Source organism: Natator depressus, chromosome 2 (genome assembly GCF_965152275.1).
Source record: "Natator depressus isolate rNatDep1 chromosome 2, rNatDep2.hap1, whole genome shotgun sequence".
NCBI lineage: Eukaryota > Metazoa > Chordata > Testudines > Cheloniidae > Natator > Natator depressus.
In genome coordinates, this window is record NC_134235.1 from 241,051,850 (window position 1) to 241,065,382 (window position 13,533).

General features: G+C 40.3%; 1 protein-coding gene across 3 annotated transcripts in view; it reads left to right on the forward strand.

Annotated features, from left to right (window-relative positions):
• Positions 1-13,533, forward strand: part of ADARB2 (adenosine deaminase RNA specific B2 (inactive)) — a 425,242-nt gene that overhangs the window by 340,084 nt on the left and 71,625 nt on the right. The gene's annotated exons all lie outside the window — the stretch shown is intronic.

A 13,533-nucleotide genomic window follows, 5' to 3' on the forward strand; every position in this document is an offset into this window, starting at 1 on the left:
ATGCAAATCTAGCTAATTTTATTTCTCCTAATAGGTATTCCTTTTTAATTATCAGTAAGAAAAATATTAGCTCTTTTATTTATCTATTTGTTTGTTTGTTTATTATTTTTAGAGCTGGAGCCATTTAGTCTTAGGTCTAATTTAAGACTGGCAGGTGAAAACAAATCTCAGCCCATTTGTCTTCCACTCTAAGTAAGCCCAGAAACCTGAGGCTTTCTATTCTGCTCGCATCTAAACACAGGAAATATTCAGTGAGGAGATACTTGGATGTTCAGTTCTTTAGCCTCTAAACAGGGGATGTACTCCACCTGAGAGCATATACTACAAAGACACGTTCAGCAGGTGGATAAAAGCGTTGCATACATGGCCCTACTTTGTTTGTTTGCACAGGAGTGATTACCTCGTTTCTGGGCACCTTATGATATTTATGAGAATGTCACCATCCCAGATACTGCATTAAACATCATTCTCACTCAGAAGTGTGGAGCAGTAGATAGACTTTAGATATAAGAGGGAAAACTTGGAGGTGAGAGAAATGTATAATTAATCCAGGCTTTTCTGTCTTGTTCCTTTCAGCAATTACATTAGCCAGATTCAACAGGGACAATTGTATGTATTGCAGAACAGCAGGCTGGAGATAGGATTTCCCACCAGGTCCTTTCAAACTACAAATTCTACATCCTACAGACTAACACATAATTCCACGTACTTGTTGCCTCCTATTGAAAGGGACAGCATGAGAAATCAGCATTAGAATCACAGAAATTAGAGACAGAGTTGGCCTAAAAGTCTTTTCCACCTTTTTCCACAATGTAGTATCGTTTCCCACCTATATTTCCTACTACTTTGACCAACCTACTATTATTGTTGTTGTTTGTATTGTGATAGCAACTAAGAGCTCCAGTCATGGACCAGGACCCCCATGGTGGTAGGCGCTGTATAAACATAGAACAAAAAGATGGTCCCTGCCTTGAAGAACTTACAGATGAAGTAAAAGAGATGAGAAGGAGATACAACAGTCAGATGGGGGATCACTAGGAAACAATGAGATAATACTGGTTAGCCCGTTAGGCAATGGTCTCAGTGCACCAACTGTCTAACCAATATCGGGTTTTTTTGTAGGAATCATAGCGAGGAGAATTTTAAGGGCCTTGACACAGGACAATGAGGGAGCTTTGCAGGTGTTTAGGGGAGCTCTTCCTGAGCATGCGAGGCCTCAAAGGAGAAAACATGAAGTTGTTTCTTTGAAAAAGTCTAGTTATTGGTGTCCTGAGTAATGTGGCTTCAATCACTTCCTTTGGGAGACTGCTCCACAAGTGAAACAATCTCATCATCAAGAAGCTTTTCCTAATATTCAGCATACATTTCCCCATTTATAACTTCATCTCATTCATACCCATAGTGCCACCCTGAAAGCCCTTCTGCTTCCTTGGGACCCAATCCTGGCTCCACTTAAACAGGCACAGTAGAGCCAAAAGTACCATAAACAAAGCCATTAGGTCCATGCATAGCCAAAATAAACATAGGAGTAGGGGGGGGTGTAGTGGAATATGTCCACTGCCCCCTCCAGCCCAACAGTTGCTGGACATGCTCAAGTTGTATTGGTGACTTTGCTCCCTTGTACGGGGAGGGTGGGAATTTGAGGAGTCCTTCCTCCAGATCCTTTTGAATTTCATATGAGTAAAATCCTTTAACTGTGATTTTATTCTTTTGCACTTCACATTTCTCCATAGTCAGCACAAATCCAAGAAATAAATGTATTTAATTTATCCTCCTAGGTCCATTCCTCCAGACTCATTATTTTAATTTTTTTCCTCTGAATTCTCCCAGTTTAAATTATCTCCAATTTGTCATTAGATTTTACTGGTCCTAAGGAGCCCCCCAGACTGAATTCACTGCTATAGGTGCGCTCAAGAGAAGCAACTAAGCCAAAAGCAGCCTTATCTGGACATGTTCTCCCTGAAGATTTGAGTCCCTTCTTGCATGAGCATATCTGCAAACCCATGGATAGGGAGGATTATTTGCCATTTGTGAAACTACATTTTGTTCTGTACTTACAAGGTTGTGCTCTTTTCCCAGCCATTTCCCAGAGGTAGCAAGGATCATGAAGTATAAGGTTTCAAAGGTGGTAGGGGTAGGTTTCACTCTAGCAGCAGACCTATGAATAAGTGCAAATCTCTTGGTTATTAACATGGAATCTGGCTGCTACTGTGGAGAATTGTAAAAGCTAAGCAAATAATAAATAATAATACCAGCAATAAAAATAACTCTAGTAATGTCTTATTGAATTTGGTGAGATACATAGCTCCGTGCATCCAAAACTCATTCGGTTTTTCCCTTCATTTCAATGTAAAGTCATATGGCTTATAAATAGAATTTTCCATGCTTGTGCTGTTTTCAGGCAAAACTTGTAAAAAAACACAATATGATTGTGGGATAACTGCCATTGAGATAATACAGCAGCTCTACAAACAAAACAAAAGGTGCAGCAAATTGGTTCTCTTTTCCTGAATTCTGGCATTTTTTTTCTGCTTTTTCAGATTACAGGGGAAACCAAAGAGAATTGCAGTTGAGTGCTGTGTCTGAGTTATGTTTTAGCACCAAGGGCAAATTCCTAGCTAGAAGGAAGAAGAAAGAGGAAAAAATGTAGAAAATGATGTTACTGAGTGGCTGTGAGTTTTCAGTAGTGATAAATTGCTTGTAGGAAAACAGAATTTCCATCCCATAGGAAATTCTGACATTTCAAAATTTGTTTGCATCCCGAATCTTGATGAAAAGTTGAAATCTTGAAATATTTAGCAAAATGGAAATTCCAAAATATTTTGATTCAAAAACGTCAAAATGACTTTGTGAAAGGTTTCACTTCCATAATGCTGAAATATTGTAATGTAATGTGCATGAAACAATAAACTCAAAGCAAAATGTTTCAACACTATTAGAACAAAATGTTTTGACATTATCGGAGTAAAATATAGCAACATTATTGGTATGAAAAAAGAAAATTGAAAGAAATCATTTTGAAACTGTCAAATTTGTTGAAATCAGCACATTCCCATGAAATATTTTGATTTTGACAAAATGATATTTTCAAATGGAAAACTGTTTTGTGGAGAAAAAAAAACAACCATCTCTAGTGATAATAAAATCCACAGAGAATTGCAGAAAATAAAGATAGAAAAGACCTAAAGTCAGTTAATCTAACCTTTTTCCCTCCAGGATCTTCTGAAATAAATTGTTATGTTTATTCATTAGTAAAAAGAAAAGGAGTACTTGTGGCACCTTAGAGACTAACCAATTTATTTGAGCATGAGCTTTCGTGAGCTACAGCTCACTTCATCGGATGCTTATGCTCAAATGAATTGGCTAGTCTCTAAGGTGCCACAATACTCCTTTTCTTTTTGCGAATACAGACTAACACGGCTGCTACTCTGAAACTTATTCATTAGTGTAGCACAATATTAATGTGATGGCCTTATTCTCAGCAGTTTTACACTGCTTTAACAAAATGGTTTGTCCAACTCACTTTTACTTCAACTCAGAAAACTAGAAAGACAACCACGACAGAACTGTATCAAATACAGACTGTCAACTCAGAATATATAAGTTTAGTACTTGATGAGCAATTTTTCAGGAGGAGGCAGATGGTATCAAATGCATATTCAAGAAAGGGTGGCTAAATTATCTGGAACAAATTCACATTATGCTGTAGACGAGCATTGTGCAAAACATTATCTAGAGATGGCCAGGTTCACTAATCTTTCTGTGACCCTGGGATTCATCTTTTTGACAAACCACATGCACATGCTGTCCGGCCCAACGTCCCGCAGCCTTGTTGAGTTCTTCTGGAGTGGGTATGGGCTAATCATAGAATCACAGAATATCAGGGTTGGAAGGGACCTTAAGAGGTCATCTAGTCCAACCCTCTGCTCAAAGCAGGACCTAATTCCCAACTAAATCATCCCAGCCAGGGCTTTGTCAAGCCTGACCTTAAAAACCTCTAAGGAAGGAGATTCCACCACCTCCCTAGGTAACCCATTCCAATGCTTCACCACCCTCCTCATGAAAAAGTTTTTCCTAATATCCAACCTAAACCTTCCCCACTGCATCTTGAGACCATTACTCCTCCTTCTATCATCTGGTACCACTGAGAACAGTCTAGATCCATCCTCTTTGGAACCACTTTCAGGTAGTTGAAAGCAGATATCAAATCCCCCCTCATTCTTCTCTTCCGCAGACTAAATAATCCCAGTTCCCTCAACCTCTCCTCATAAGTCATGTGCTCCAGTCCCCTAATCATTTTTGTTGCCCTCCGCTGGACTCTTTCCAATTTTTCCACATCCTTCTTGTAGTGAGGGGCCCCAAACTGGACACAGTACTCCAGATGAGGCCTCACCAATGTCAAATAGAGGGGAATGATCACTTCCCTCGATCTGCTGGCAATGCCCCTACTTATACAGCTCAAAATGCCGTTAGCCTTCTTGGCACCTGTCACTTTAATCCTTACTGTCCAACCCTTACTACATATCTGGGCCACATAAAAATTGCTGTGATGGCAATAAAATGTCGTCCTTATCCCTTGAGTATTTTGACATTTTTTTGGTCTTGTCCTATATCTTTGTGCTAGAGCTGTGCAATCCACCACCTGCACATTGCACTGTGCTGGGAGGGAAGGGCAAAGGGGAATGTAGATGGCACCTTTGCCAAAGAGCAACAGGGCTTGTTCCTCTCCTCCCTTCTCCCTGTACCTCCACAGTCATCATGCTTTCACAATTGTAGGGCAGAGGAAGAATGAGGCCACATTTTCAACACTAGTGTTAGTTTATTTGGAGTGTAAAATGATATTCGTATTCTAGAGGCAAGTGTAAAACAATGCTAAATTGAATGTTTCATTCAAGACGTAAAATGGGAGGGTAATGCCAAACTGGCCCAATGGGGGAACTGTTCATTGGGTCTCCCCTCTGCCAAGCCAGCAGCACCGCTCTGGGAAGTATAAGAGCAAGGGAGGCAGGAAAGCAACCCAGGAAGAAAAAAAGAGAGAAGGTGACTCAAGACCATCTGCAGCCCTAAGCAATACTTCAGCGTGCCACGCCCCCTAGAACAGGGGGACTCGCCCTCCGGGTATGTGTGTGTGCACCTCACCAACCTGGGGCATCGGGCTGCAGCACCACTGAGGTTTGGCTCAGCGACCCCTGCTGCCCTAGGCAGAACCTATACAGCTGCCTAGTTTGCCTATAGATAGAGCATCCCCTGCAGGAGATGAATGAGCACTCCAACATGAGGAACTTTTCCAAACATCAGTCCAAAGGGGGTTCATGGCAAATCAAGGTTTGGAAGAAAGAAGATCCATTTCTTTTCAGAAGGTGATAGTTTAATTAAGGGGGAAAGGGAAGTCACTGTTAAGTGATGCTTTCTGGTTTATTGCAATCAAGTTATCATAGAATATCAGGGTTGGAAGGGACCTCAGGAGGTCATCTAGTCCAACAACCCCCTGCTCAAAGCAGGACCAATCCCCAATTTTTGCCCCAGATCCCTAAAAGGCCCCCTCAAGGATTGAACTCACAACCCTGGGTTTAGCAGGCCAATGCTCAAACCACTGAGCTATCCCTCCCTCCCAATGATTGGTTTCTCGTGGGAGTGCTTCTGTGCATTTATATTCCTCCTTTCTATTTAGGGCATACCTGTGGTATGCCCTAAATAGAATGCCTCCTGTTTGCACCATAAGGGTGGTGTGCCTCTTTCCCTGCGGTCTGTACAATTCTGCTTCTTAGGCATAATTTGCCGATTATGAAGAGCAAACAATTGTTATATTTTTGTGTCCTGCAGAAGGGACAAGAGAAGAGAGCCTTGTGGTTTTGTAACATTTGCTATAAGACAACATCAGAGAACATTCACACGGTTATTCAACCACAGATAGTTTTCTTTTGTGGACATTAACAAATACATGTGCGTGTGATGGCCACCCACTTAGCTTATAGACCAGGGAGTGAACCAGGAACGTTCAGAGCTAAAAGCATAGGCTGCTACAGCTTGAGTTAAAGAGACAAGGCTTTGTAGTTGTGAGCTGCTACAACTCGTATTCTCTGTGGATTAGCACAGAGCAGAATCTGAACCACACACTCTCCGGGGGTTACACATACACTTGCTCAGTACCTAAAAGTACTGGACATGATAAAGAATACCTGTCACTTGCTCCATGGATGATCTGTTATTGCTAAAGTTCCTCTTTCATGAAAAAAAAATCTTAGGCCTTGTCTACACTACAGTGAAAAGTCAATCTAAGCTACACAATTTGAGTTACGTGAATAGCGTAACTCAAGTTGACGTAGCTTAGATCTACTTACCGCGGGGTCCACACTATGTGACGTCGACGGGAGACACTCTCTCATTGACTCCCCTTACTTTTCTCGATCTGGTGAAGTACAGGAGTCGACAGGAAAGTGAGCTGTGGTTGATTTAGCAGGTCTTCACTAGACCTGCTAAATCGACTGCTGATGCATTGATCACTGCTCGTTGATCCCCTGGTAAATGTAGACAAGCCCTCAGAATCGATACAAACAAGATGAAACTGGTATTTAAACACTGTTTTACCATTGTGTTTGATAAACCTTAACAGTTTAAATACATGTAGAAACTTTTTTGTCATCTTTCCTGCTAAAAATGAAGCATTAAGAAAGTTCAGTGCTCTTCACAGTGGGGGACATTCATGGAAAAATGTTATAAGTTGATTTCTCAATTCAATTTTGTGTGTGTGTGAGAAAGAGAAAGCGAGAGAGAGAGGCTGACAATCACTTTGATCTTAAAAGCAAACTAGGAGGTCTTTTCAGTTATCTATATGAAATAAAGATGAACTGGCCAAAAGAGCCCTAAACAGCAATTTCATGCTTCGATGAAAGATGGGACATTATCATCTGTTATCTCATGGAATTGATCTTAATAATTGCTAAGGAGAATAACAGAAAAAAAGGGGAAGTTTGCAATATGTCTCCATGGATCTTTCCAGTCATATTAAGATAAAAAAAAAACTAACCTCTAACTACAATCAAGAATATCGATGGGCAATTAATTTCTGATCCATACTTTAAACAGGGAAGACGGAAACTAGTAAAATACAGCAGCAGATTTGTAACATTTACATTATAAATATGCAGGATACCAAAGCTGATTCGTGTCAAATACTGGCATCATCAAAACTGGGTAGGCCATCTACAAACCTGTCCCATGAACAATATCCCAGAAGAGTATTAGATACCGGGTAAATTTTTCAAAAGCCCTAAGTTACTTAGGCTTCTCCATCCCATTTTCAAGAACTGATTTAGGCACTTAAGAACCTGCATACCATTGATTTTCAATGAGAATGGGGAGTTAGGCATCAAACCTGTTTAGGTGCTTTGAAAATCCCACTAGGCTCCTATCTACATCTTTGGGCACCTAAATATCTTTTAAAAAATCTGTCCCTATGTCAGTTAGGTACTTTTGAAAATTTTACCAACTCTTTAGAAATGCTTAAACTCTGTGGTGTTGGGGCTCTCTAGATATACTTAGAGATAGACAGCTAGGAATAGATTAGATTAGAAGCCATGTACCTAGCCTTGTTTTTTAAAAATCTGTTTTTCTTTGGATATGAGCCTTATCCTGTTCATCTGCAGCTTAGTGGTAAGTACTCCAAACTCTGTAACTGCGTGGTTGAATCCCACAGATCTGAATTTCACAATTCCAGTATATAGTGGGCTGAACAGGAACCCCAGACCCAAACACTAGATTGGGTTTTGAAATCTGGGCTCAAACTAAGATCAGAATTTGGCAGTTGATACAGTCAATAACAGTGTGAAAGAGAAGATGTATATCAAGTAACATTTTAGCTTTATGATCTTGCTTAGGAAATGTGAAACGTAGCATACCCCAGAGCTTTATTTTCAGAAGTGTAAGAAAAGGCTTCAGCTAGGCAGAAGGATCAGCACCTAAGCTGAAGGAAACCTTTGTGATGAAACTCCAGCTCATGCGAAACTTACTTGAATTCAGATTTTCTTAACTCCAAAACTCGTTGAAAAATTGATTCAGGTTTGTTAACCTGGTTCCTATTTTCAGCAACCATAGCCCAGGGTTTCAATGTGAAAGAAGGGGAAACTTGGCAGTCTTGACCAAGTTGCATTTTGAGTTTGTTCGAACCTGAAGCCACACGAACTCAAGATTTAAAAAGCTAGGCGAAAAAAAAAGACCTTGTCTACACGTAAAAGTCCCCAGTGCATATGCAGTTATATCAGTATAATGGTGCTAATGTCAGTACAGTTTATTCCGATACATAAAGGGAAATAAACTGTACTGGTAAAAGGCACTTTTACTTCAATAAAACTGTGTCCATACTAGGGGGTGTCCTGGTATAACTATATAATTAAAAAAATCATACCCCTTACCAAAATAATTATATAACTACAAAAACTGTGTGTAGATCCGGCCACAGTTTTGCATCACTCTAGTTAGCTAATATTGTTGATCATTTGTCAGAACAGGCATAGTAAAAAAAAATTACAAATAAACCCTCTGGTGCTGGGACTAAATGTATAAACTCATGACCAGATCTAAACTTCAAACTGTAATCAAAGTGGTCACATTTGGGAAAGTTTAGGTCCCCATCCAAACACTGCACCTCAGGCCCATCTCTGAAAACAGTGACATTCAAGTGCAAATAGAAACAAATAAAGGACAAAGGTTGCTTTTAATATTCAAAAACTTAAGAAAATGATAAATATATTTGAAAACAAAATATTTGAAAATTCGTTCCGCTTTTGCTCAACAGCGAACTTGAGTTAAGGATTCTGTTTTCCCTGCTGCAGTTAAGGATGATGATCTAACCACACATAAAGAAGTGTAAGAATGTAGCTTTGTTTACTGCTTAGGTGTTAGTGATGCTACCTTCTGTAGGAGAAACACAGATTTCTGAACTCAGGTATCGGCAGGGAAAAATGCTTCATTTCACCTTTAAAGTAAAATGGGGACTTCGCTGTAAGTCCCTGCATGGTTTTATCCCTGAGGAGGAAAATTGTGTTCAGAGTCTCAAAAGTGTAGAGAACAAGAACAGGAGGACTTGTCGCACCTTAGAGACTAACAAATTTATCAGAGCATAAGCTTTCATGGGCTACTTCATCGGATGCATAGAATGGAACATATAGTAAGAAGAAATATATATACATACAGATAAGTTGGAAGTTGCCATACAAACTGTGAGAGGCTATGCCTATGTTAATATTGACTCTGTCAGTATTAACTTAGGCAAAGAATCCTATGAATTTGGTGAGGGGATCAAGTGTGCAGACCACCTATTTCTGCTCTAGTCTGCCTGATCCCCTGTAGATTTTCAACACCATAGAGGGGCAGGAAAAGGGAGAATGGTGCTACAGAGGTAGTATTGTCTCTTTCCACGCTCCCCAGGAGCAAATCCACTTGGATTTCATCCTTTCCATCCACAGAAGGGAGGAATGAAATGGACCATAGAAATTAGAACGGAAAAGACTGCTAAGTCATCCAGTCTATTCCCCTGCAAGAGCAAGATTGTTTCCTATAGTACATTCCTGAATGCTTTTTCCAGTCTAGATTGAAATGACTCAGTTAGCAGTGCGGCTGTCAATACTATCCCTGGGAGACCATTCCCATGTAATAGAGCTCATTGTTAATAATTCTCTCCCATTATTCAGCCTGCCATTTACTTTCCATGATTTGATCCCATTGCTCTTAGTTATAACTCTTTGTATCACCCTAAAAATATCCCCCATTCAGTTTGCACCCTTCAAATACATGCAGACATGTATCCTATTCCCTTAGTTGTCAATTAGCAATGCTATACATATTTAATTATTTTAACCTCTTCTGAGTTGGTCTCCTCCACAGCCTCTTAATCAGTTTTGTTCCTGTTTTCTGATCTACCTCAAGTTTGTCAACATCCCTGTCTGGCCAATTCTCTGTCTTATAGTGCTGTATGACCCAAGACCTAGCTTCTTCTTGTTAAGAATGACACTTGCTGAAATGAAATGCATAGAGTCAGGTAGAAAATGTACCTGAAGGTCTGTTCTTTTTCAGACATCCATGGATCTGAGCCAGCAGGTCAGAATGGGCTTAGTTCATAAAAGGATTTTGCTTTAAAATGAATTGGATTTGAAGAGCTCATTTCACAAAGAAATGTCTTGGTAGCAAGGGCTGTTCAACATGTCTTAGCAATATCAGTTCTCATACACTGAGAAGCCGGCTGTTGTTACTGCCATGATGGGATCCGAGTTCAGGACAGAGAAGAGTGAATCCTTGTTCCATCTCTGACAGGGGTTGAGCATGTCTTCGAGATGGCCCTCTCCAGCGAGCTGATAAAGTCCAGCTCTGCACAGCAAAGGAGGAGTTACCTGAGCACATGACCTGAGCGTGGAAAGAAGGGAGAATAAGCCAGGGAGAACATGTGAGGATCCCATATTTCTACTGCTCCCACCCGCAGTAGAAATATGATGTAATATTCACTTTCAGATAACTCACACCAGGAAGAGATCAGGAGAAGAAATCACTACGCAACCACAGCATTTCAGATATCACTGATGTTCACTAGCCATTGTGGGGCCACATCTACATTACTTTGTGCACCCAAAAATGCCATTGAACTCATTGTTGACCATTTTTTCCCTGACGTTCAGCCACCCTTTGTTCAGATTCATCCAGTAACTCCTTGAGGCACTCTTAACATTCCTGTTCCTCCTTCGGCCTTGTCTGCACTAGGGATTACTTCTAAAACATCCCATCATTGCTGCCACTGGTTCAGCTCCACCAGTGGCAGCAATCTCAGGAGCGTTAACTTAAACACCCCATGGGGTCACTAGGATTAGATCATTAGAACCACAGCAGCTGGTGTCACTGTTACTACCACTGGTGGAGTTGAAATAGTGATAGCAAAGGTGGGGATAAAGAGAAAAAGGGTAGCATAGACACAGCCTTTGGGTGTACCCCTTCCAGATAGCTACAGACAGTTATGCTTTCCTATCTGACTGATTGTATCTACCTGTTGTCCCTTGTCTTACACATAGATTGTAAGCTCTTTGGGGGGCTGGTTTTTTTGTTCTCTGTAGCTCCTAGATGCTACCACAATACAAATAAAATAATAATAATAATAAATAAACAATTAATGTGCAATAAGAGTATGGGGTTTGCAAAGTGTGGTCTACCTAGCTTATGTCTGTTACGATTGTTTTTCTCTATAGACAGAGAAAAGTTCCCCTTCTCTGCTGCAGAAGCAGCTGCCATTTTGTGTTCAGATCCCACCTGCTATATAGGAGATACACGGACAGACCCCAGCCTTTCAATCTGCTTTCTGTGGGTAGATCCCTCTGTCTGTGCAGAGCCTCCATGACTTCAGTGGGACTCTGAGTAGGCACACGTCTTGCCAGTGTGGTTCAGATTGCAGGATCAGGGTCCTGGTGTGCTGTCCCATGGAGGACCTACAGCACTTTTGTCCTTTCTTGTCTTGATGTTCTCTTATTATAAAGTTAAGGTCATCCTGACTGATAATATATGGTTGCTATGGAACAACATAATGCAAAGGGATGCAGGATTTGTCGGATGCTACATCAGTAGCTTCAAAAAAATTTCATTTCCTAAAAACAAGACAGAAATGGAACCCTCATCCTCTTCTACAGTGGATAGAGAATGAAAAATAAATCAGTGTGTGATCACAGCTCTATTAAGCTGTTTCAGAAATGATTCCAAATACATTTAACAAAAGAGAATCCTTTTGATTGATTTGTTAAAAAAAGCAAAGAAAGAACACAAAATTATTGCTTATCAGCAAGAGAAGCAGCACCATTTAAAATAACATGAAATTGTACCCAATGAATTATTCACGAGGGCTGACTTTACACTATCATTATTCCTGGCTTTGCTTTTTCGTGAATAGTAGTTTGTGTCAGTTGTCTCCAACCTAATAAAAGAGGTGGATTTTTTTTCTTAATTAATCAAGCCTGATTTATCTGATTTTTTTTAAAATTCAAGACGAACAAGTTCCTAATACGGTCTTTACAGTGTCATGTTGAAAAGGAAGATAGATTTCTTTCTTGCTAGTAAGTCCTAAAATGTGCAGTGAAGTGCATGCTCACGCAGTAACCTTTCTTATGGGTGCAAAATATTAGGCATCCAGATAGCGAGCTCAATTCAGAATTGGTATTATAGATGCAACTCAGTTGACCTCAGTCTGAATTTAGTCAATTGAATATTACACAGATCACTGACAAGCAGGCACTGCCTTTCTCTAATACACACAGTGGCTCTAACTCAGATTTCGAATAGTGCAGACTTGGTAGGCTGCAACTACCTTGATTGCAAGATCTGTTGACTGTTGCACCCAATTACACCTTGTGACTTTGAGTTTTCTTTTTAAGTTTTGTTTTCTGGGCCCCAAATGTAGATTCCCATATGTGACAACAGTGCACCAGACCTTCAGCAGGCATAAATCAGGATAGCACGACTGAAGTCATCTGAGCTATGCTGATTTAGACTAGCCGAGGACCTGGCTCATTGCTTTTACTGGTGGGGTTGTCCCTGGCAACTGTGTATAGACATACCTGACATTTCTTGTAGTAATTTTTTTAAAGCATAACTCATAAACTATGCTGCCTGTAGACTCTTGAGTTGTCAATCAGTTCCCCACATCTGGCTCATACTCTGACCAAACCTTTGCATCTCTCCTTGTTTACTGTCTCCACCTACTCTGTTGACATCTTACTGTAACATTTCTATTGCTAAAAGAAAAGGAGTACTTGTGGCACCTTAGAGACTTGCTGTAACTACGGTGTGTTGTGAGATATGTGTAAGGAAGCAGTGTGGCCAACTCTCACGATTTTATCGCAAGTCTCATAGTATTTGATGTTTTACATATTGGCCCAGTTCCTGAAGTCCTAGGATCTCAGCCTTCATTTTTTTTAAAGTAAATTTCTAGCCCTGATGGTTTCTGGGAAAGGCTGGAAATCATGAAGCCTAGAGGCTCAAACACCAGAAGGTCAAATAAAAAGATCCCAGATTTATTATTATTTTAAAAATCTCATGATTTTTAAGCCAGTCTCACGATGTTTGGATTCTGGCTTATGATTTTTGAACACTTGGGATTGACAATACAGAGCTCAGCACACTATAAAACCTGCAGACATTCTCCTTTATAATGAGATACCATCCCTTCTCCGAAGCTGAACAGAAGACAGCTAGGTCAGTATTTGGGTGAGAGAGCTCTAAAGAACACCAAGGTGCTGTAAGAAGTTATGTTAGTAATTCAGGGAGTGGCATTCTGTACTGTCCTAAATCCCCTAGATATTGATGTTGGATTAATGGTAGTACTGCACTGTCATGGAATCATAGAAATGTAGAGCTGGAAGGGACCTCGAGAAGTCGTCAAGTCCAGCCCCCTGCACTGTGGCAGAACCAAGTAAACCTAGATCATTCCTAACAGGTGTTTGTCCAACTTGTTTTTAAAAGCTTCCAATGTTGGGGACTCTACAACCTCCCCTAAACGTCTTTTCC